This window comes from Nipponia nippon, unplaced genomic scaffold (genome assembly GCF_047370975.1).
Source record: "Nipponia nippon isolate SJK-2023a ecotype South Korea unplaced genomic scaffold, ASM4737097v1 scaffold_1, whole genome shotgun sequence".
NCBI classification, from domain to species: domain Eukaryota; kingdom Metazoa; phylum Chordata; class Aves; order Pelecaniformes; family Threskiornithidae; genus Nipponia; species Nipponia nippon.
In genome coordinates this window covers 43,257,679-43,283,619 of record NW_028262290.1, presented here as the reverse complement: position 1 = coordinate 43,283,619, position 25,941 = coordinate 43,257,679, and positions in this window count along the sequence as shown.

Below are 25,941 nucleotides of genomic sequence, written 5' to 3'. Positions count from 1 at the left end.
GACTCTCACCCTATTGCTCAAGCAGTACAGGAGTGGTTTTTTTAAATACATTTAACTTTGCATTTACTATATCTTAGCAGAAACACTGTGAGTTTTTTAGATTTTTCACACTAAGACATTCTATATTGGTGTTATATCATTGAGAAATAGAGTCAAACCTTTGCCTCAGTTACAGTCAGTATTTCCAAAATAACTTTTGTACAGTTAGTGAATTTACTCTACATTTATACTGGAGCAAATAAGAGAGATTATTAGCAACCTATTTATCATTATGATTGGAAAAGAGAATCCATCACAAACTTGCTATTTGCCAGTTCTGCATGGGTTCTCACTATTTACAGCTTGCTCCAGCTTACAACATCAAATCTGCAGGAGGAAGAGAATCTACTCTTGGAGAGCTGGAGAGAAAGGAGGCTGAGTAAGTCTGAAGACATTTTGGGGACTTCTATGCAATGCTTAAGACTTGTTCATCACCTCAGAAAAGCCTCCTCCCTCTGTCGTGTAGCTCTCCTAACCACAGCTGAATTTTCCTGCCTGTAGAACTGTTGGGGGAAAAAAGCTAAGGTAATTTCTCTAAAAATACTTTACTGAAGGTACGTTAGGATTGAGAATAATTAATGGCAATTAAAACAAACTTTTGCTTGTAAGAATACTGCATGCAGTAAGTCCTCAAATCCAGGGAACTCAGGGTAAGATGCACTGAAAGGAGATCTCACATGCCTGAAGCTGAGGTACCAAGATTCACATCCACAAGGAGGAAAAAAAAATCTTGGAAGTTTTTCAGATTTCTGTGGTTAGTTTTAAACTAAAACTTTGAAGACGTTTGGCTTTTTATTTAATGGTAGGTATTATCTGTGCTATTTAAAGCATAGCTTCCTAAGACACATAGCAACAAACTGAAAGCAGGACACGGGGTGGGAATGCCTGGCCGTCAGCTGCGTGGCGTGTGCATAAAAAGGCAAAGGAAAACCAGTAGTTCGGTATCATCAGTTTAATGTGCCTTTTTTTCCTCTCTTTTGTTAAATTTACTAATTTGAAAGGATGCAATATTGAATTTATGATCACCAATCAGATACTGAAATGATTTACAATGGTTATAAAACCTAGATATGCATGTTTTAGCTTGGTATCAATCTACCTCTCAAAACTATCTGAAGAAGAGATACCTTTCACAATGTGTTAGCTTAAAAAGTAGGCCCCCCCAAACCTGTAAAGAGAACAGCCTCTCCTCCCTGGGCTAGGGTCCTCTGGCTTGACCAGGTCTTTTAAGAATATCCTCAAAAAACCCTAGAGTACTATGAAATACCCAGCCTATTTACCTTTGATAAGAGCAACAAGAAATGCAAAGAGAATTGTTTGCTCTAGGGGAGAGGCAGAGCTGGATGATCTGAAGAGTTTTATAGCCAGCTGTGTGTACGGCACATCCTAAATTCCACAGTAGCCCCATTTAGCAAGGCTGGAGATTGCTTCTTTCCCAGCACTGAAAGCTTACTCCTGCTGTCTGCAGCTTCTTTCATCCAGCACAACCACGTTCAGCCCCCTTGGTAATATTTTGATACTATTATATATATACTCTTATACTATATATATATTAAAACAATGTGGTGATCCCGTTAATCCCATTATATCCAGGCATCTCAGACTTTTTATTGGTTTTTTAGTTAAATAACTTATTTTGAAAGAAATAAGGATGTGACAGTATAAAATAAGTGCTAAGTTTGGGTTTAACCTGCTTACGTTCAAAGCGACAGGGGGGAAAAATTTTCAAAGATGCCGTCCTGAGACTCAAAAAAGTTGCCTTGGACTTCTGTGGGAACAGACGTAGAGGAAAAGAGCACTTTTGAATAGTTTAGTATCTCGGGAGCACACTGAAGTACAAAAACTAGCTCTGAGGAAATTGCTATGTCCTGAAACACAAGCATTATTTCTAAGTAAGTAACATGAAAGAGTCACAAGGAGACGGCTGAGCGCTAAGTCATGAAGGTAGCATGCACATGTCATCTTGCGGGAACACAGATTCTGTCTGAAAAGATCTTTACCTTTCTTTCTGACTTGTCATACAGATGTGAGGTATTAACAGAGTAATCGAAAAGGACTTAAAACAGGAATAAACTGATATATGACTCGTCATGAAATATTCCTATCTTCACAGCTATTGTGCTCTTTATCTAATTTCCCTAGCTATCTGATCAGAGCTGTTTATTTCACTGTTGAATTATTGCTGAAGTCTGAGAGGGCGCTGCTTTAAACAATGGAGCTGGTCAGCAGTGTTAGCAATTCATTTCCATACTATCTAGGCCTGTATGGGTCTGCAAAGTCTGGATTTGCCCTTGGAGCTTTCTCTCTTACCAGATAGCTTCTGTAGATATGACCAGAACAGCACCGGAGTTTAGTGACAGCAAGACACGTACTGTAGTAGGCTTTTTTGTGATGAGTGCACTTGATACTGCTTTGGGATATGTATTTGCTACTGGGGATTGGTGACTGTTAAATTTGAACTATAAGGTTGCTTGGGTCCCAAGGAATAAATGAGAAACTTCCAACATCAGATTGCCTCATGTGATTTTCTAGGCATTTTATTGAATAGTTTCTCCTGGTTTAAGCAGCAGAGAGTGGACAATAGGGAGTTTTTGTTTGAAGCATCCTTTGTTACTGAGTTGGCTTCCCTAACTCCATCTCCAAAGCCTGTATTTACTAGACGTGCTAAAGCTGTATTGCCTGAGCATGGAAGGGAGGGGCAGAGGGAGCTCCCCCTTCTTGACTATGTATAGACATGACTAAGCAACATCACTCTCATCTGGTTTAAATCCTGGACTGTCTGAGGGTTAGGAAATTATTGGGAACATAGTTGTATTTCCACTTGCAACTTGTTACCCTGTTATACCTGAATCAGGAAACACCCGTTTTATAACGGGGCCTCCTAATTCACGATAAGGAATATGTCCATGCTGTAATTATATGCATGATGGCAAGACTACTCAAGCTGCGAGAGACATCAGAAAGAAACTTTGCCATATAGTGAAGCAGTGACCCAGCCTTCGCTGTGAGCCATCCACCATGAACCTGCATCCAGCCTGAGCCAAAACGCAGGCCAGCGGGGTGAGACTGCCCTTGGCCTGACAGCACAGCACGTGCTAGTGCAACGTGCTCACGTCTGATGGTGAGGCACCTGCAGGCAAAGGGCATGGGGAGCTATGACAGGGCTGAGGCTGCATCTGCTTTTTTTGCCTGACTGCAGTATTATATGGCATGATGCTCAGGCTATTTTTTTAAAACCTGGCAGGTCTGGACAATATTTCTAGTAATAACTGGTTGGTGCCCCATCATTACCATTCTGAAAAAATACAGGCACTACCAGTATGTGATCTGAGGCTTTAACCTGCTGCAGATGAGGCACCTAGCACATAGCTCCAGGGATATTCCAGGTTTTTCTCAGTGCCGATCAGCCAAGCCAGGAGGTATTGTCTGCCAGCAGTTTTCCAGTTTTCTCTGAGTTTGAAACTGGCTGTAACAGAGCAGCAGACCCTCAAAAAGTGTGTGTATGTGTGTAGGGGTACGTGATCATGATCTGCTATTTTTATACCGCATTTTATCAAAGGCAAGCCCACTGAGGTTTTCATGAGAACTTTAAAACGCAGATGAGCCAAGGCAGTTGCTGAATACGCAGTTGCTGCATACAGTGAAGCAAGCGTCAGCTGCAACCAACCTCTGGAAACACATTACAGGAAAGCTGTTGGCCTTAGGTTGCATTCCTGGGCCGTAGAGCAGGCTCTCAAACTGCTGTCCCCGGAGAAGGGACGCACAACGCCAGCAGAGAGGCTGGCTTTCGGGAGCAGAAAACAAGCTCCCGAAGGGAGGCGAGCCCTGCCGGCGAGCTCAGCTCCCTGCCTGCGGTGCCTGGGGAGACCCACTGGGACCTCGTCCGTTTGTTGGTTTATCTCTGTTGATCTGACACCAGAGTCAGGCTGGGAGGTACCATTTCTCAGCTATTCTTAGGGATTTTGACACCTGCTATAATTATCTGAGTGGTCATTTGCAGGGGGCCCAAATGCTGCGTCTTTGCACATTGTTCTGGCAGGCAGTTTCAGCTTCTTCCCTGGACAGGTCCAGACATAATGAAAACAGAGGGGAATTTCCATGAATACCAATGAGGCTGCATCCTAGTTAAGCTGGGACTGGTTTTGACGCTGATTCTTTCTTGAGGAAACTGTCAGAGATAATCAGTGCTGATCTGTAATCACCCTCGCTCCCTACCCTGTGCTGTGCCCGCACCTTCTCTGGTTTTGGACAAAAATAAGGCTTCAAATATTATCAGTAAAGGAGGTTTAACTGGATTTACTTTGCAGTGGAAAGCTCTAATTACACTTATGATGGCTTGATTTGAAAGTTTGATTCCTCAAAGAAGTGAAAATTCCTGAAGTTTTCCATCGAGGAGATTTCAAAGATGCCTGAACTAAACCAAAACAGGTAGCTCCTGACTCCCATTTGCATGGATGCAGAGTTATTCCTACTGTGAGCTCAGGGCCACACTACCTATAAAATGACATCTTTGGGAATTACCAAGTAATATCACTTGTTTTTCATGCTGAACATTATACAGTACAAATAGGAAATAAAGTATTATTATTGGCAGTGAGAGACGACAAACCTTGTTTTTTTTGCTTGTACACAAATCGTTTCCATGTTTCATTAGCTTCTGGAGGTATTCTGCTTCTTTCCTCTCCTTGGGGACAAAAAGAGGAACTTGAACACAGAGTGTAACCCCTTCCATACCATCCTCTCACTGACTGCAGAAATCCCTGTCAGAAATTTAAAAAACTATCATGACTGATCTGACTGTTGCTTTATTTTATATTCATGCAGGATTTAGGAAAACATCAGGCAGGATGGAGATAATTGCAAGGGAATAATTGCAAAGAATAGAAAGGGATAGGTGGGTAATTACAGAGCTTCTCTTAGGGACAATATTACTTGTCATTAAATTTGATGGACTGATTTTCTTTAGGATAAACAGGCGAATGTGCCTTCCTAAACACTTAAAGTTACTTCCTAGGAAACATACATTTTGTTTAGGCATAATTAACCCTTCCTGACAGGAATAAAAAGCTGGTAGGCGTAAAATCCTTGACTGAATTGCTGAGAGTTACATGTGGATTACAGAAAGTCAATCACATAAATTTTCAATCTCCCTGTTCAAGAAATAGGATAAAATTGAACTGATTTATTATTTTTATTTCATAGGAGTGTGTTAATTTCCTTATATCTCAGTAATATTACTTGTTTTGTGATGATTCCTAAGATGGGCTGACCCCAGGCTTGCAGTCGCAAGCGTTTGAGGAGTCTGAACCCAAATGTAGATCAGCATTTTAAATTTGACTCCTTTTGGACTGAAACTAAACCCAAACATTTCCCTGAACTTTAAAGAAATCTATTTCCAAGACTGGATGTGAATCCAAATACTGCAGTTCCAGCAGCGCTGGGCGCAATATAACAGCAAAGGAATATAAAACTTCCAAGGTGCTTATACTTGTGATTCAGTCAATTCTCTGTTCTCTGCCTCTGAAAGCGATAAAAATCCTGTACTGGGCAATTAGAGGAGTACCTGCCCCCAGGGGAAGCTTTCCTCGGATTACTAAAAATGATGGCTTGGCCTGCGCTTTAAAACCAGGCTCCTCGCTGCATCGCTGCTGGAGTTTCCCATACAGTTGCACCGGGGTGCAGGCCATGGGGTGCAGACCCTGCTCAGCCGGGCTGGTGGGCCCTGCTGCTGCTCCTCGAGGGGCTGGGGACTGGCTTGGAGTAGTCTGGGATGCCCCACGTAAGGCCCACATAAAACAGACTCACTGTGGATCAGGACCATGAGTAGGTCATTTGAACAGCGATGCCTTAAAGTGTGAAGACTTTCATTTTTTCTTGATGCTAAAATTATTATGGTGGATATCCCCATCCACATAAATGTCCAGCACTTGTAAATCCTGGTAATAGGAAAAGACAGCATCCTAGAACTGTCGTTTACAATAATAACCAAAGAGGTTAAAAAAAGAAAAAGACAAGTTAAAAATGAAACAAGATAAAAATATACCGTATCTGTTGCCATGTTGCCGCTGGGTGATGGAGTTTCCATCGACATTCCCTTGGCAGTGCTGACTTGTGAATAACGTACACATCTCCAATGCCTGGCAACACCAATGCAAGGGTATGTGCATGTGCGTGCACCGCCCCACATCACTGCAGTCTGTGCGCAGAGATAATTTTTTCCCCCTTCAGGGTCGCAAAGAGCAACTGTACAAAAGACTTTTTTTAATAGAATATGTTCTTATCTTTCGTAAAACATGGACCCACCCGACACTTGGACTAGTCTGTGGGCCCCACCCTTGCCCTTTTGTTTGGAGCCTGGGATCGTACGATGAACTGCGTTAGTACGTTGCTGTTTATGTTCTTCAAACTTCATCTATTTTGTTTTACAAGAATACACCATGTTGCTGTGGACCTACTTGTGCCATGGTAGGGAGTATTAGTGGGTAGCAGGGAGTAGTGTCCAGAAAGGGGAAGGAGGATATGACACATCTGTCACGGTCTGCTGATGTTTCCAGGCTTGGGGTTGGTGACAGCATCATGCTGGTGTTTTAAAAATTAAAGGGCTGGAGCCTGAGCGCACAGTTCTAAAAATATCACGAGCAATTGCATTGAAACCAGTGGCTTCTCAGAAGTGCAAAAATCATGTACCTGAAATCAGACTCACGCCTTTGAACTCTTAGGTTTTCAAGAAGTCTTAATGTGTTACAGTCAGGTGGTTTATGACTTTTCGGCAGACAGCTGGGGCACACAAAGCGGGAGTCCATGGCCTGCTTCTGGTGTTTCCCGGTTTGATCCATTCACTTCACAGACTGATGCCTGGTTTGCAGAGATGCTACCGAGGTGTTGCTGGTGCCTGAGTCCCGGCGTTGAAGCCCTAACAGACTCTGGAGTTTGTGCATTATTGATCGTGTTCTGGTATTTGCCACTAGGCACTTTTCCCACAGGACAATGGACTACTAAATCAATACAGTCAGACCCCGTGCCAGACACATGGAGGCTGATGGCAGGGGCTCCGTGGAGCCAGTTGTCATGAAGGAAGACCCGGGAGGAACCTTGTCTCCAGAGATATAACGCCATCTGTCACAGAGGACAAATGAGCCAGCCCCACCATTCTGAAGGAGAAGGGCTTTGTCCTCTGGCGCACACAACAGAGGAAGGTAATGAGGTAAGTGATGGCCTTTCTCGCCCTCTGGCCTCTTCTGGGCTGCTTGCAGTGAAGGGGAGCTAGGAAGGAGGGGTTTTTGCCTGGCTCTGAGAGCAGGGTCCAGCATCACGCCTGACATTTCTGCATGAGGGTGCAAAAGTTACAGCAGTTCCCCAGGCGTGCAAAGGGGTCCAGGTGAGGGCTAAATTGCACGGGAAAGTAAGCTTTTGAGTTAGCACTGATGTTCACTTTGGGCTGGTTTTGTCTGCTGGTTTGTGAGTTGTCTTTTCTGCTGTGGTGTCCATCCAAATCACGTTTCACACAATGTCACAGCAGGGTGTGTTGACGGGGCAGACAGCTTGGCATGAAAAGCCTCTTGCCACCCCTCTTCTGCCACTCAACCATGACACTGACCATCATGTCAGCTTTTCTGAGGATATACGGGACTCCAGGGGGGTGGCTTTTAGTAAGGTGGGGCACCCAGAAACAATTGGCCTGACCGTGGATCCAGGAGGCAAATAGTGGTTGATGGGGGAAGCTGGAATCTCAGCCTCTTCACTCCGTGGTACAGGAGCAGAAAGCCTTGGAACAGTGGTTTTGGAACCAGGGGTTTTGGAGGTGCCTCTGGCACAAATGAGCTGGAGATGCTGTACCTCAGACCTCGGAAGCACGGAGTCCTCCACTGCAGTACGTTGGAGCTAGAGACAAGGACCCATGAGAGCACTAGTGTCCCTGGCTCTAAACTACTTTGTAGGAGTGGCTGGAGAGTTCCACTGGGTGCATGCCTTGAGTTTGCTGAAAGATTTTGAAGTTGAAACAATACACGTGAAGCATTTTATGCTCTAGAAAATCCTCAGCCAGTTCTAGTGCTAACATACAAAGAAAACCACTTTATATTGTTTTGCCAGATACTGGGCAGCATAGGTGGTACTAGATAGTCCTGCAAAATCCTAAATCCTAAACTTGATCAAGTCCTATGTTTTGCCAAAATTATCAGATTAGTTTAGAAAATAGCAAAATAAAGTACATTGAAAACAGACATCACTAAGACTTGCTTGCAACATGTCTGGTCCTACCATAATAGGATTTGTAGAGTAAAATGAAATTATTTACCAGAAAGGTATAAAACCGTAAACTAAGTATTGCTGTGTCAGTCCTGTGGTTACCTGTTTCAGAGGGCATCTTTACATCTTTTCAACGTTTGTTCCAGTTGAGGCCACGCTTGATTTCAGTCTGGCAGGATAGCCATGGTAACAGTGTGCTTCCAGGTATTCATCTGGGTGGGGTGAAGAGTTGGACACCTTCCAAAATTCTGCTCCATGCTTTATTAACACCCTGAAACCTGACTTACAAGCACTACAAAATGGGGGAAAATAAGGATTGGAGCAGAGCCCGGCAGGAGAGAGAGAAAAGCTGCAGTATTTGGATCTTTACCATAAGAAAATTCCAAGTGAGGTTTCTATATCTTGTGTAAACCCAGCCTGCATATAATCTTATGACGTAAAAGTTTGCTGCAGTGCAAATTAATATGGCTCATGGAAGAGGACGTGATGCTTGCAGAGTAAAGACTTTGGGAGGCTTCTGATGTGAGTAAAATAAAAGATGATGGAGCAAACATAACTTTGAGAATGCAGAGCCTGCCATACACAATTCTCTACTTATTTATTTATTTATCCTCTTTTGATTCTTTCATGTTACCATACAGAAATCTTCTACATCTGATCACTACACTGGAGCTACAGTCCCTGCATCCCAGTGCCTCTACGCTCCATGCGACTGTGCAAAAAGCACACTGTGGCTGGAGCAGAGAGACTGGGATTTAATTTATTAAGGGCAAATTCCTCTTGTGTCTCCTATTCACCTTTTCATTCTTGCAAGAAATGGCAGTTAGAAAAAAGAAACATGCCAAAAAAGAAACCATCCATTTAGAAAAGCAGCAGTTATTTGCAGAGTTGAAGTATCAAAAGCCAAACTCTGCGTATTTAGCATCATGTGGGCCAGTGGAACTGTTCCTGAACAGTGTTGCGGGAGCAGTGTAAAAAAACCCAACACTCCAGACACTGCCCACTTACCAAAACAGATGTACTTAAGAGGGATGATAGTTACTGCTGTCTTGGTTGATACATTAGGGATTACACTGGATATTTCAAGTATGAGCTCTAAAGCTTGAACGAAAGATGAAAAGCTTATATATCATATACTGCAACAAGTGCATACCCCCGGCGCTGCACACGTCATATCTACAATTCATGTTTCTTGCAAAGTGCCCAGGTAGCTTCTTTCCCAGTGTGAGGAACTGGGCTTGTTGGACAACCTGACAAGAAACAAACTCAGCGCATCGGATCACAGAGCAGAAGAGAGGGAAATGCAAATGGACAAAATTCAGGGGTTTTTGTAAGTAGGTGTGGGGCAGATTTTGCCTGGTCTGCTGTTAGTATGTCATAAACGCACTTCCCAATTTGGGACCTGTCCAAATATACTGAAGGGTAATATAATTTTTTAAGAACTTTACCACAATGACTTCTTTCTTTCATAGGCAGATTTGTGTGTCTCAAAGCACTCAGAAACACGGGTGGGCGGAAGAAGGTTCAAACTTGCTCATGGGCAACACAGATATGTCTTACATAAAGGTTTGCTTCTGCAATTTCCTTTCTTAAATTTCTGTTCATGTTTTCATAACGCTGTATGAATTTACACGTGCAATATATTTTAAAAAGAAAAAAAACCAGGAAGGCGAAGTATTTTTATGGGTGCAATGTCTGGTTGAAGACACTGCAATGCTTGCCTCACAGAGCTGACCTCATTGGCCCTATTAACCCTGGTCTGCTACAAGGCCACGTATGGTTTGTGTCTATTAATGGTCACATACTGAGTTCTGGTTTATGTTTTGTCACTAAACAATTTGTGGGCAAACTGTAGTGGTTCAGAAACTGCTTCAGAGGCAGCTTAGCTGTTTGGACAGTGACAATCATCCCAGTAGATGGGGAGAGTAGTCCCATCCACCAGGAACATGAGTCAGAGACTTGAACCAAGAGAAAGATGGGGATAAGATTTCAGGGGAGCAGAGCTCGGTAAATACCAGTGCTCCACAGATAACACCTTCTGGCGAGTTGCTCCCAGATATGGGTATGTGATTGAAAGTGAATGAGTTAACGCATTCAAAGGAGTCACCATCCCTTAGCAGGAAGTTATTATCCTTCAGCTGAGGAACAGTAGCTCTGTGTGTTCTGCTCTATTGTGGTGTTAAGGACAATGGGTTAGCTTAAATCATCTTAAAGCATGCTATTTTGATAACTTGCTTCTGTAGGAGCAAGCCCAGATTTTGCATCAGTTTTTCAAAGAAATATTAGCTATTATAAAGTTTTACCGGGCCTTTTTTGAGAGGAGATGTCCCACTGATTCTCATAGACACTTTGGCTGGTTGGTCTTGTTTGCAAGACTAAGCCCCAAATTTGAAGTTTTCAAATGCAGGATGTTTGGAATTAACCTCATAGGCCTAGCTAGACAGATTTTTTTCTTTTAATGGGACTTTTTATTCTTGCATGACTCTAATATAGTTGAAGTGATTTCATAAGAGCTTAGCAAAAATGTAAATGAAGAAGTTCACTTTTGAATAGAATGAAAGATCTACCCTGAAAATGGTAACGCTTTCTAGTGAGAAGCTTATGAAAACAGGGACTTAGAATAGAAAATTTTGAAGAATTATCATTAACTGTAGCATTCAGTGTAACCGTTTGTAGTATGAATGAACCATTTATTTTTTCACATTCTGAGTTTTTGTAGTTTTAAAATGAAGGGTTTTTTCTTTATCTCTCATGAATTAATTAATTTGCCTGTGGCAAATCATATCCCGACTCCTTTGCTCATCCATTGACCTATACAATGACTTACTATTTGGATTTTCGGTCTCCTAATCATGAATTGAATGGCGTTCTAATAAGCATATATCCCAGGAAGCCTATCTATGTAGTCTTTTCAAAACAGTCTTTTCCAGGACTGCCCTACTGAATCTATCATCTGTAGGTATTAAGGGAAGAGAAACAATGTCCTTATAGTGCAAAAAAAGACCATGAGACCTCCAAATGAATCATAGCCGTTCATCCATCTAATGGGTATACTTCTGTCTGTGTCGTCCACAGAAAGAGAGAGATTATAAACTTCTCGCAGACTGCAGCACATGAAGGTTAGAAATCTCTTCTTTGTGGCTGAGAATTATAGAATAAAAGTTTCATGTGAAAATAAAGAAAAGGCACTTTGCTGAGTAGAAATGAGATCTTGTTTGCGCACATATATATTTCTCTTCAGGTAGTGGGGTCTCTGCTTCCAATTTTGTGAGATGGAATAAGATAGCGTATTGAATAAGCCAGCAGATAACATCTGCAAGACAGAGCTGTACAAAATATTAAGGCCAGTTCTGTAATATGGGGTGGAATTTTAGAATTTGATCTTCCCCTCTTAAAATGAAGACCCTGATAGCTGAGAAAGACTTGTAGGAATCATGATTTGGGGAGACTCACTTGTGCAACAGGTCAGGTATGAGTTTATTAGTCTTTAATGGATGACAAGATGAGTCATATAACTCAGGTAAGAAGGAGAGGAGAGGACTGAATGACACCGTTCTTTAACTTCCCAGTAAATCAACTACAAGCTGTGCTGTGTCTGCCTCAGTTACTGCCATGCCTGGTGACTTCTATATTGCTGCCTTCTCCCTGTTCTTGGTGTAACATTGAGCTTTTGACTAAAAGAGATGTGCTGACCTTTGGAAAGAGCCTTTCTTCCATCCTGCCTTCAATCTTTCCCTTCCTTGCTGAGACGAGGGAGGGTGAGGGTGGTAAGAGTTCTCTCCAGTCTGCAGCTGGAGGAGCAGCACGTTTCCAGTATCAGTTCCATACAAGTATTGTTATTTTTCCTGTCATGTTTGTTGGGGTACAGCTTTTCGTTTATTTTTCTTGCAGAAAGGCAGGAAAGCCAATCTGGAAAAAATACCGCTCACATGTCATCAGTAATTACTTGGCCGTTGTGCCAGGCATTTGCTTGCTGACAGTTTCAAGGCGGAGAGTGGGTGAGACCCAGCTGCAGCCAACAAGAAGAAAGAGGGAAAGAGATCTTAATCTGACTTGGGCTTCACTCGCCCTCCCTTCTTTTCCCCTCCATCCTTCTCCTCCTTGGGGAGCCACAGCTATTACTTCACACAATGAGCTCTCCCCATTCTTCACAGGACCGCCAGTCCCTGGCTTGTGCAGCCTTCTGTCCACTTTCTTCCACTCGTTAAGTGTAACATCTAAGGAAACAACTTACCCTTAGGAGGGAAATGCCTTCTGGGAATAGAGGCCTTGCCCCACCTCCAGGAAAAAAGATAAGTAGTTTACTCTATAGAGCGTGTGACAGCAACAAGAAGGCTCACGATTCTGCAGATGGTTTTCAACATCTATTTTTAAATTTGAGCAGTTTCTGAAATGAAATCTGTAATCTACTTGATATCTTAAAAATCACTTAGGTCATCACCTGGAAGGGATGAACAGTGTTTATACAACAGCTCAAGATGTCAACTTTGAATAAGATATTATTGGATACAGAAATTAAGAATGCCTAATATTGCTCAGATGGGAGATCTGGAGGGCGGGAGGGATAACGTGATGAATAGTCAGCAGACAGGACTATTCTCTCCCTGACAGCACTGGAGAATTGCCTGGACCAAGGTTTGCGAAAGGATTACATGATGTGTGAAAAGAGGCTCACTGTGGGTACAGGACGGGCCTGCGAACTCACCTTGTGCTACTGGCTCGAGTAATTGGTGGCTCTCAACATAGCCAGGCTGTGAGATTTTTGAGATTTTCAGTAATTTTTTTTAATGGTCACCTTCATTCAGAGTTAAGACAGGATCCTAGTGTCTTTAGCTGTAGTGTTGGTGGACTGCCACATTCTTCTGCTGTGGCTCTTAAGTTGTTACAGTGTGCTGCTGAATGCTACTTACACAAAGGGAAAATGTAGGTGCTGGGATAATCCTGCATGTGGTAGAAACTAATGTTGTACCCACGGTCTCAGAAATCTGACAGGGGCAGTAAAACCAACACAGTTAGTATGTATAAGCAGTAAGTACAGTCTGTAAAGCTGCAAATTCATATTCTTTCCCTTCTCCTCAGCTGATCATCCAGCAAACCTATTCCAGAAAGCTGTACACTAAGAGAAGCAGCCCCCTACCCACCCAAGCCCCTTACAAGTGCAGGCTAAGACCTGAGCCTGGGAGAAATTATTCGTCTTTCCCCTCCCTGCCTTGGTTGGCACTGCTGTGAGAGATACGCTGATGTACTGCTGAATGGCTGTTCCCATCCTCTTCCTTCTCTTCACTCAAGTCCTTCACTCCCATAGACTTCTGCACAGCAGAAATCTTCTCTCACTACCCAAAATTGATGACAAAACCCCTACTGGCTATTACAGAGCATGTTCTCAGAGAAGAAAGTACTGAAAAGAGTTTGCCAAGAGCCTGATTTTAACACAAAGGTTATATCCTCACTTCTTCAGTCAGCTGGATGCCATCTTGCTGATTGGACTCCTCCTGCAAATTAAGAGGCTATGTTCAAACTGTGTCCTCTGAAATCTGTTCCTGCATTGAGATTTTTCTTTTCATTGCACACAGAGATTTGCCTGAAATTCATGGTTTATTGATGGGAGGTTTGTTGATGTTGTTATTGTTTTCAATTTAAAAAAGAATAATTTCTGTTTTGAGGAAAAAAATCTAAATAATTCAGGCGAATTTACAAGGAGATCTGAGAACACCTGACAGCATCAGTTCATTGATGCTTTTTTATGTGACAGAAATGAGAGCATGTTTCTTTGTGGTATGTGCTGAAAACCCAGCTCAGACTGAGAAACCTTTTTCTCCCTGGCTACACCAAACTGTCTAGCACTTGCCAACATGGATTTAGATTGGACTAATCAGCTTAAAGGACAAGAGTGTGATAGGAAGATACTCTCCTCTATGTCTGGGTTCAGCAAAGAGTAGATCTGGGGAGCCAGCATGGTTAACATGTGAATTAAGTCTGTGTAGACATAATCAATAAAGCTAAGAGTTAGGTACTTCACTATTGATTGGCAGTGCTTTGATTTAAGAATCCGATATTAACTAGTGATAAAACATTCTGCACTGTTTGTCTGAGTTTTTAAATGTAATTTTTTTAAAAAAAACTGATCAAATACTTTTTGTAGGTGACCAGATCTTCATGTGCTCTGCACAGTGTTATGGTTCAGCCATGTAGGAAAAATCACAAGGCTGAGTGAATATTAACATGGAAAAAACCTTTTAGGCTTGCAGGAAGGGAGGTGTAAATTTGCAGCTGGTACTTAGCAGCAAGGGGGATCCAGTAAATCTCTGTTAGCTTTTAGGCAAGTGATACAGCTGATAATGTAGATCTGTTGCTATCAAACTGCTGTCAGTATCATGTCAGTACCTATCTGTCTCAGTATTTATAACCTGCTAACAACAGGGAAGTGATGTGGTCTAATGACCTGAGGACAGGACTAGGAGCCAAGAGGAAGTGGGGAAAGGAAGCTGCACAGAAGAACAACTTCTCTGAACAGGATGTCTGGTCCTGCTGCAGCCCAAATTTTGTCGTATTTTCCTTTGGACCTCAGTACATCTTGGAGGGTCATTCTCCTGATTCATTAGGCATGTTTACAAACTGGAAAATTACACAGCTGACCATGGCATTAATTGGTCAAAACTGCACTTTGACTGGTCACTTCATCATGGTCACCTGGCATAATTCTAAGTGTAGTTGCCTCCCTTGGCAGGGCACTCAGTCCGGTCACAAAGTCGCTTTCATTGCAACTCTTCCAAGTCCTATTTTAGCAAGACAGCTTTCCAATGTGAATATGGAAACCTTCTGGTCCACCTCAGATCATCTTGAGAGATTCACTGGGACCTCTGCAAGTGAAAACTCGGATATTTTCCTCTTGTCTATCATTTTCCTGAAAGTTTCTGAGAAGTAGGGGTTCTAGGGACAGGGGACTTAGCTGTATCTGAATTAGTAAAACCAATTTCCATTGAAACCCCCTGTTTCTTTACAGGTTTTGCTCCAATAAGTAGAAAGTCAAAGCCATCTCCTTTATATACTTTGGAAAAAGCTGTATATCTAGAGCAAGCTCTAGGTAAAGACAAGGCAGGCAACTGCTAAGGCAGAAGAGTGATCATAGATGCAATGTTTTCTTTGATTGTACTGGACCTGTAAAAGACCAGACTGGAAACAGTTGCTGCTTCTCTACCCAAGAGAGGCTTTCATGCCCACAGGGCAATGGCATCAAAGAGGGCCCCTTGCAGAAGCAGAATGGCTAGCCGAAATCTTCAGGGTTCCTCTTGCCTGTTCTAGATGTGATCCTTCCCCCTTTCCTGCTTCCTATAACAGGAATGGTCGTGGCTTTGCCTTCTATTTCAGAGCAGCAAAATTCAATGATTCTGAGAAATATTAAGTTGGCTCTGTATACCTATGCCTAGTATGAGAGATGCTACTTTTTACTGCTGTTTGCGGATGACAGTGCTTACAAACACGCTTCATGAGTCATGGGATGTGTGGAAGATGATCCCAGCCCCACTTACCACATGCACCTCTCATAAATGATGAACTTGACAGGCAAAGCTAGAGAAAATCAGCAAGCTCCTACTGAGGACTATTACATTACATCCACTCACAGCAGCGGGGGCTCTGGGCCCACTGGCTTCAATTAAGTTATTGCCAGTGTACAGTGGTAAAAACGGCAGAAGAAACAGCCTCAGGAGAAAGAGAGTCAAGCAGTGGGAATGAGGGTGTGCTATGAGAATAGGATTAGGTTTGGCCATCCTAGTGTTCGGGTTGTTTGATGAGTTTCTGTCCTCGGTATACACAGAACTTTAATGAAGCAATGTTGTAAAAAAGTTCCTTTGGCCAGAGTTTGTGTCAGGTAAGGGTGAAACTGGACAAATACATTGTGGAAGGTCATTCCTATCTGCTAGAAAGAGCAGCATGGAAGAAGGTGCGGATATGTTTGTGAGATAAGAACGAGAAAGGAGTATTATGTGAAGGACGATTGATGTCACAATGAAAACATTTGCAGTGATGTTGTTAACAGATGTAGGAAAATGTGAATAATTTTTTTTATTGTTCTTTAATTTAAATTCCTGTTGTTTTCTTTACAGTGCCAATAATTTCTTAGCCTTCCTCGTCCTTACACTACATGGGATTATCACAGAAGAGGTGCTTTGTGCTACATCTCACTTTTATGCTGTGATACCTATGTTTATTACACACCGGAAAGTGCTTCTGGCAGCTTGCCAGGCATGGATAGAAAGAGGCAAAGAAACCCTTTTTGGAGGGGTGAGGGTTGGGACAAGGACTGGGGCTGGTAAGCATAGGCATGGAACATTCTTTGCTACAATTTTTTGAGAGTTTGTAAACAAAATGGGGTTCCTAATTAAAGCAACCACTAAACCGTTTAACTTGCATAACTAGAACTGACTCAATAGATTAGCCCAGGTCTCACTGACCCTGGCAGAGTGACAGGGCTTGTATTTTGTGCGGATGAAATGTTCAATAATTTCTCCAGAGCATTATGTGCAAATAGGCTTTTCTTTAACAGCAGGCATGCATGTCTTCTCCTTCCACCTTCCTGCTTATGTTATCAGTCAGCAGATCTTAGCTAGACAATGTGAGAAATCATTACTTTCTCTTCATCGTTTTGTTCCTAGATGTCAAAAAAAGGATCAGACATTTATAAAAAAATGATCACATTTTTCTACAAGGGATGCAAACCTTGCCATATACTACCTCTAATTTAAGGGTTTAAGTGGAAACTCTTTCTGGTGTATACACTGGGAGCAACTGGGGTTTCTTTCACTATTATTCAAAGCATTTGGTACTCACTCCCTTTCAGCAGTAGGATTCTGGGTGGATCCATGCCCACATCCTATGTGGCATGTTTGAAAGACATTTCAGCCCCTAGTAGTCTGAACTAAATATCAGTAACTTTAAAACCTAGAAAGGGCAAGCAAAAAGTGACAACAAATATCCACCGTATTGCTGCTGAGCTTGGCAACCCATCTTTATCCTCTGTGTTTTCTGGACTTTAGTAACAGTACATGGAGCTTGCATTGCATTTCCATGGAAGCACCTCAAAAGCACATTGCAAGCACCTCAATCAGCACCTTTAGAACAGGAAGAATTTCTATGTACTTTCTTGATTGATGGAGATCCAGACACCCTATAGAAGTTCTCCAAAGCACTACATGTTCCGTTTAAGGTCTTAATTCCCTTAGCCCTGTGACTATGCTGGTATGAGTAGGATGAATGAAAGGTCAGAAAGAAAAGGAGAGAAAGAGGACAGAAACATTAGGGCAAGCTTTTACTTCACTAACAAGTGAAGATAAAAGATGGAAGAAAAGGACAGAGACATCAATTAAGGGAAGTGATGGACTACTTGTAATAGGAAGCAATTCATGATATTTTGGGTTGTTCATTGTGGTTTTATCTGTTATCTTTCTAATGTGAATTCCTAGGTTCTTTCTGTTTCACAGAAGAATTGAATGCCAGGTACTTCAAGTGCACATGTGCTAAACTTCAAGCCTGTGAGACTGGTCTCACTGAAATCAACAGAATTCCTTGTGGTGTTTCAGATTAAGCATGAGTGCATCCTCTTCTGTGGGTAATGTAGAAGGGAAAGCTGGACGATGGATATCACGCTTTTCTTATATGTCTAAGGCTTGTAGTTTAACCTGAGAGGAGGAAGATTCCCTGACTGAAGAATCTCCTATTCAGTCCTCATGACATAACATGAGAAATGCCCTACAGGGTCACAGCATGGTCTGTGTCCACAGTCTGTCTTCAATGGGACAACAGAAGATGCTGTTTGGAGAAAGGCCTGCAAGCCCAGCCACATTTAGTGGTGCTCCCCTTACACTTCCCAACATCCACAGCTCTTGTAAGAAGGATGTCTGGGCGTGTGACCCTGCTGCCTTCAGAACCTGTTTATGGAGCTGTTTCTTGTGAATTTGTCTAACCCCTTTTCGAACTTGCTGCCACTCCCTGCCTCCACTGCCTCCTATGGCAGCAAATCCCCAAAGTTTACTACCTGCTGTGCAAAGAAATATTTTACCTCCTTTAAATCCATTTTCTAATAGTTTCAATAAGTTTCCTCTCATTCTGCTGCTGCAGAACTCATGATTAACAATTTCACCTTAGTCACACGCACCTTATCCACCATCTTCATGAAGATCACATCTCCCTCAGCCTTCTCATTTCCAGCCTGAAGAGATGCAATCTATTAGGCCTAGTCTCCAGATGAATTTCATAACAGTATAGTAAGTAGATATTAATAATTATTATGGCAATGAAGGTACTGCTTAAATGTCTGTGACCCAAGCCTGCAGTCCCTCTTCTTCTGAAGGTAATATCTGGAGTTAAGAGGACTGTCTGGGCCAATTGGTTTCTGCTAGGGTTCACAGTAGCTACCAGTTGCTAAAGAGGAATTATTTTCATAGTTGTTCTCTACTGATTTTTGCAGGTAGAGCACAGTCAGTGCAAAGACAGTGCTTTTCCGTGCTTCAAGCATCATTAAAAAAAATCACTTTGAAATTCTAGGTAAGGAAGTAGGCAGTTCAAAAGGAGGTGACAAAGATTTCATGCCAAATCCATAGCTGATATCACTGAGCACAGGAAATGTCCTAGTTTCTCCAGTTTACAATAGTTGAAGGCCTTCAATATATTTGTCAGGTAGCACTGTGCTCATATGGAGTTATAAGGCTATCATTACATAGCTTATGCTCTCAGCTAGGCTAAACTACGGATCAACCAGAGAATAATTTACTGACATTAAGGTTAGTGTTGTCTTGTGTTTTGATCACACATTAAAATTCTATTAGGTCTCAACTTAAGAAACAGATTTCTCTGCCCTCTCTCTCTCTTCAACTGCAGGCCCCTCAAATGGTCCTGTTTTCTGCAAACAAGACAAAACAAGGAAATGAGCTATCATCCCTGCCCTTCAATGAAGCACGTCCGCTGTCCTCTTGACAGGTAAATCTTGTGAATGTGTTCACCAGGGCTGTGATGTTATTGTTCCACATTCCTCTTGTAACAGCATGTGATCACAAGTGAATCTGAGATACTTCGGAGCAGTACAATAAAGACCCTGTTTGTTTGCTGCTGTACTGTCAGAGGGAATATTTTAGCACCTGATAGTACTGCATAGATTAGGCTTGAGAGGATGTCCATTCCTACCTAAAACAATAGCAATCTACATCTTTTCTATTGATGGCTTCTCCTTGCACTCTGTACCTGATTCACTTCTAATCAAGGCGGCATTGTATTGGTGCTGCATGTATAACCAGGAAGGTGAGTGGAGTGTGGATTAGCTTTGCTTTCATCTCCTACACTTTTTAGAGGACTAGCAAGATAAATTAGGGTTAGGATGCATACTAAAGGCTTTGAAGTACTTGTTAGTAAACAGAATTTTGATGTATCGGTACCTCACCAGAAAATGTTATGCCTTTCATTAATGAAACTAAACTAAATCTAATTAAACTAAATCCTGAACTAAATCTATTGCTTCTTATTAACTAGGTATTTCTTGAGATATGGCAAAAAGTAATTTATTTCAAAGAAAGAAGAATTATCAATGTTGTTATATGCATGCAGAGACAAATGAGTTCTCTGAAATGTCACCTGGAAAATGTTTTTCAACTGTGACATGTGTCTAGTGGCTTTTTTTTTTTTTAAATGAAACTATCTACGGTTTATTCTTAAAAACATAAATATGTCCATAATAGCAGCTGTTCTAGGTCAGACCAAGGTCTACTTTAGCACAGTATCTATCCCGTTTCTGGCAATGGCCAAGAGCAGATGGCTAAGGGGAACTATAAGAACAGGGCAAGCATCTATCTTATTTCCCTGAATGCTCTCCCAGCCTTCAGACATCTGAAGCTCTGGGATTTCCTGAGCTAGACATGGTTTCTATGTAGGTAGTAACCCTTTATGAATTTCTCTTCTTCTGGCTTTCTCAGGCTCCCCTTAAACTTGTGTAAGTGGCTTCCATCCAGAAAATCTTTGCAATTTCAACATATTTGAAGAGTTCTTTGGCTCAAAAATTTGTCTGCTTTTCCCCCAGTTATATCAGATGGCTTAATAATATAAGGTCATTAAATCTCTGTGCAAACCTTGTCTGCCCCATAGCTTTACTGCTGTGATGACAGCATTGCCACTACAAATTAGACTATGTACTGAAATATCTTTCCTAATGGTATTTAAAGTTGTTCATACTATCTATTTAATAGCTGGAAGAACATTCATACTATCCAGTTTTAGGCATCTAATTAAGGTTTCTTACTGGCTAGCTAATCTCCTTAGACTTGCTTTATATTCAGAGAGAGAGGTTCTGATACAGAATTATGTAAATCAGAAATGTAATGCAGTGCTCTGAATTGTCCTCTGGAGAAGCCAGCCTACTTCTGCAAAAGCAATTTATGGAGACTAGCTGAAGGACTTCAGGTTGCTTGGTGTGAATACTTCCACACATGACAAGAAGATACAATGGCTTGACTAAAAATGAACTATGTACTTTTCAACTGTAAATGGAGAGACAATTTTAGATAAGCAGAAGGGTCTAAACAGGAGTACGTCAAGATTGATATTATTGTGCTTATAAAACTGAAAATGAAATTTCTGCGGAACGCAAGAGATCAAAATCTTGTCTTGATAATTGTTATGTTTAAAGCTATTACATAAAATAACACAGGGAAAAGTAAAAAAAAAAAAAAAAAAAAAAAGGAGATTTATAAAGAATGATCTATTTTCACTGTCTTCCCTACAGCATTCACAGATTAAGGAGGTAAGAGGAAAAGTTTATAGAGGGAATATTTTTTATTAGGACAACTAAAGAAGTTGAAAAAAACAGGCAATCTTTCAGACACACAAAACTTCCAAGAGAAATCCCTTAGATGCCTCATACCTTGTTTGTTTTCTGGCTATGTTAATTGGTCTGTTTATTGGCTTATTTTTAGTAGGGACACTATTTATCCCTACAGAGTTGTATGCTACTCTTTCCTTTTCTCCAGCTCATTTCTCTCTCACCTGCCTGTTTTCTAATTACCATGCCATCTCCCTAAAGCCTAGCCTTTGGCATGGGCTGGACCATGAGAAAAACCCTAAGACTGTGTTGTAAAGGAAAAAGGAAATGTACTTCATCAGAAACTTCTGAAGCTTAATAGTCCTTCTACGTCCAGAGATAATTTGTGTCTCAGGCTGAGACTGAGGTAGGTGTCTAAATTGGGGGAGTGAATCTCTTCTTTGCTACAAGGAAACTTGGAGTAGATAACTATCCGTAGATGACTAAATTTTGAAGAGATGAATCTCACCCTTTAAGAGCAGGCACCTGTCCTCAGGGACCCTAGGGGTCTATATTAGTCCTATATTTCCTTGTACCTTAGTAAAAAATTATGAAGCTAAATGCCTATTTAGCCCAAGCAGGATTAGGTATCCAAACCTGAACTTTGAAGTTTTATGGTAAATGTTGAAAATTCATCCATTAAGAAAAGTAAGTAATTTTTCTTTAGAAAAAAATGGCTATTTGATAAATAGAAGTTAGGAGTACTTGACAAAACTGTCTAGCCCTTTTAGAGCATATTTGAATACAGTTTTACAATTACTGGTTGTATCAAAAAGATAAATGAATTCAGTGCTGTTAAAACTGTGTCCTTTAGGGGCAGTCATATACCAATATTCCATTTCAACAGAAATAATAAGAAATATCTGCATATGCTAGCAAGGCTTTTTGAGAAAACAGCTGTATGGAACAGATGCCAATGAATCTTGTTCAAAACAGCGTGGAGATTTCTAATTGTTATTTAGATTCTCTTCTTAGTTCATCTCTGATTAACTGATTAAATTAAACATCTATGCAGTGGGGACCAGCCTTTCTTCTTAATTTATAAAGACTACAGTTTTGAAATTAAAAACCTGAAAGTTTGGCAACTAGATAATCTTTTAGAAGTTGACATCTGCTCTTCAGAGGTAATATTGGTACATCTTTTTAAACAGAAGTAGTGTCTGTATAAGTATTTTAAGTACAATTTGAAACTCTAGCGTTTGAAAAAGCAACCAAAGTCACGGATATATTACTAAAAATTATATTCCATTTTCAGTTCATCTTGGGGGAGAGTTTTTGGTGCCACTTCTTCCTTAGTCGCTCATCCTCTTTCTCTAAATGCACTAATGATTTGAGTTCAGGGAGGGTGAAGGATAATGCTTTTGTACGACAGACCTGCTGGTCCGGGACACGTATTATTAGTCCCAAATTTCAAAAGATAGGAACTGCTGGTGGTGACGAATAAACAGTGAATTTAATACCAAATGTCCAGTCATACTTGCATTCAAATGAATGTGTTGCTCTCAGCTTGGACAATGGAACATTTTTCCTCAAAAGACTTAAATTTCATTAGTAACTTTTGATATATTCTGATAGTCACGTTAATTTTTACTCAGAGGAAGCTGCATACTGATCAGTATTGCTATCACTGCTAACACAGGAAGAAGTTAAATATATAATTTTGTATATAAATGTATAATTTTGTATAAAGACAGTAAACTTGATTGGGCACCTTCTGAGCCTTTTGGTTTTAAAACTGAAGTGCAGAACTCCACACTTCAAGTCAGACTTCTTGCTGAAGCGTGAATGTCACAAGTTTTATTCTCTTTTGGAAGCACAAGTTCATTTTGCTGTTATACTGTGGCTGAATTGCCACCTGAGTCAGGAAAGAAATTATTTCTAGGATGGAAATATAGCTGAAGTTGTTGATAATCAAAATGTTCAGCTATTTTACCGTGGCTGGCAGCCAAGGACTAAAAGACCTCTGCAGAAAAAAGGGGAAAAGGTAGCAAACTTACATAGCTAGAGATAAGAAAGAAGAAAGTTTCCAAAGACCTTATAATATGCTAAGATTTGACTATTTTCACAGAATATACTGCCCAGAATTTCCTTCCATAGACTGTAAGGCTTTTTGTGGAGTGGAGGCCAGAACTGATTTCTTTAGGAGATATTCACACAATTTACATTCAAGCACCTGCTCCGAATGGCTCTTGGAAGGAATCTATTATATAGGGACCCTAGGGAAGCTGTCATCAACAACCTAATTCAACACCTGAAGTAGGTTACATATACATAAATAGGTCCTTGTAAACTGGGGCTGGCCTGTAGGCCTCACTATAAGATACATAATAGCAAAAACCATATCTGACCTGCAGCAAAAATTCTGATTTTGTGCAAGAGAGGAAATTTGGACATTTATTATTACATTTTGAAAAACAAAACAAGTATTAGTCAAGTCCTTATTTTTATTTGTATTGTATAATATTGTTAAAATAAAATATAAAACTACTTGATGAAGTATCTGAAACAGAAAGGCATAAAAGTTCTCATGAGATCAAACTATGTCAGTTTTTGAGAATATATTATTGACATTCTTGTGAAATGCTTCAGTATCCATAAATCTGTATATTCTGTCACAAGTGATAGAAAACTTCTAAACAACTGGTGATAAAAGTTACTGGCACTTATCATTGTTATTGAACCCGAGAACACAGCATAATTCATTAAAAAGTGTCAGTCATTCTTTATAGAGAACTTAAACAATGCAGATAGAGTGATAATTAAATGAACAGCAAATCCCAGGGGCTTGAAAGATATCTGAACTCTGCTGCCTCCAAACAGAAGGCAACTTTAAGCTGAAAGCAATTAGGAAGGGACTTTCCCTTGGATGTGTTATTCTATAACTGGATCTTTCAGGGTTTCTTAAACTGTCTGCTCAAAATGTAATACCTGCCTTTTATGAGTACTACCACAGTGGCTTAGGTAGACTATGGATTTGATTCAGTATGTCCCTACTGCAAATTAACAAATGCGTTCTGTGATGCATTATCCAAATTGCTTTTGTTATACTTTGCATAGTAGGAAAATATGGAGGAGCTAGTTGTTTTACTTTCATTAATGAAATCCTCTTACGCCAGACTAAGAGCCACTGAAATACAACCTGCTCATCTTATCAACTGTTTATGTAGCATTTTGAAATGGTATTGTCAATCTTACACCTTCATATTTTTAGTGAGGTGACCTTCCTTCATACAGCAAAACCCCACATACATGGGTGTTAAGACACTGTAAAGTAAGATCCGTCAGAGTAAAGAAATCCTTGTCAATCTTATTTGAGATTCATCTAAAATAAGTTGTAGGAGGCCAGGTATTTATTGTCTTCATGACTTGCAGTCAAACATACTGAAGTGATTTTACCACATTCTTATGATTTTAATGTTTGATCTTAATTTTTTTTAAGCAAAGTTTCTAGTATGCTCCTTAGTTTTGTCTGATAGAGAATAGCGTGACTGGACTCTTTCATTGCACTACTCTTAACAGTTTCACAACTTCTGTGCTGAAACAATTTCACACAGAAAAACTAAGCCAGAACTAAAGCTTGGCCGACTAAGACATTGGCATAGATATTCCAGTGAATCAAGCTGAAGAATTCATGGCCCTGCCTTACCCATTCTGACTCTTTGCGGCAGGTTACCACTTCCCCAGTGTTAAATGGGTTATATACGTGTATCATACCTACTCCAGTACACAATCAGCCAATTTTGTTTAAAACCATATTTGCGAACACTTTAGGCTGGATCCTCTACTGAAATATCTGAGGCATCCACATATATTCTGTTTCACTGTTCCTATAGCACCACTCTGGCACAAAGGCACAGCCAAACAGCAATAATACCTTGTATCAACTGTAACTTTTGTTAAGTGCCAATGTGTTAGTGCTAGGCGAGCTGCAGAACTGGTTGCTGATGTTTGAAATGCAGCCTTCAGGTATCAAGTAATAGCATCCATCTGATTACAACTGCTCCAGTAACAGAGGTTGTCTAATGAAAGTCATACAATTTAGTCACCCTGGTTGCAGTTTCTGGACTGAGATTTTTCTGTTGTTCTAACAGCTGGTGATGATATCCAGGAAAAGTAGGTAAAGATATCCTGTCTGGGAGCACTGTTAGGAGAGAGGAAATAAGACAGTCCTATGATATTTGTGTATTTTAGTGGTATATTCACAAAATTCCTGATTTTGAACAGTTCAACTCATAAGTAGGACCTTAAAAATTGTATACATTTTAGCAGAGAAAAAACTGAAGAAGTCCCAGGAAAGGCTTCCCAGAAGAGCCATGGGGGCTGGAGCCCTCACCCCCATTAGCACCGCTTACTGCAGCACGTGTCACTGGTCATGTGAGTTGGGAGTGGCTGCAGGACTGGGCAAACCCATCACCACTGCAGCCTCTGCCACACCTGAAGAACCTCACAGCTTCCTAAATATAGCTTAGCTGCTCTTAATGATGTGAAAGGGTTTGCTTTCAGTTATCTTTTTTTTTTTTTTTAATAGAGCATATAGTGCTCTATTAAAATGTGCTTTTTAATGTGACTTTTAAGAAGGAACTGTTTTTCTCCATCTATTTTAGCTCAAACTTCTATATAATGTTTCTATTTAGTGCTTTCAAATGAATAAAAATGTGTTAGTAGAAGAAACCTTTATGTTTAATGGCAGGGGGTAAGAAAAGGAGAGGGTGGAAATCAATCTTTCCTGAAAACATAATACAGCAATAAAGGATACCCACTCTCGAGCACTGTTGGCTGCTTTATGATTTTTTTCTCAGTTCAAACAAAGCTGT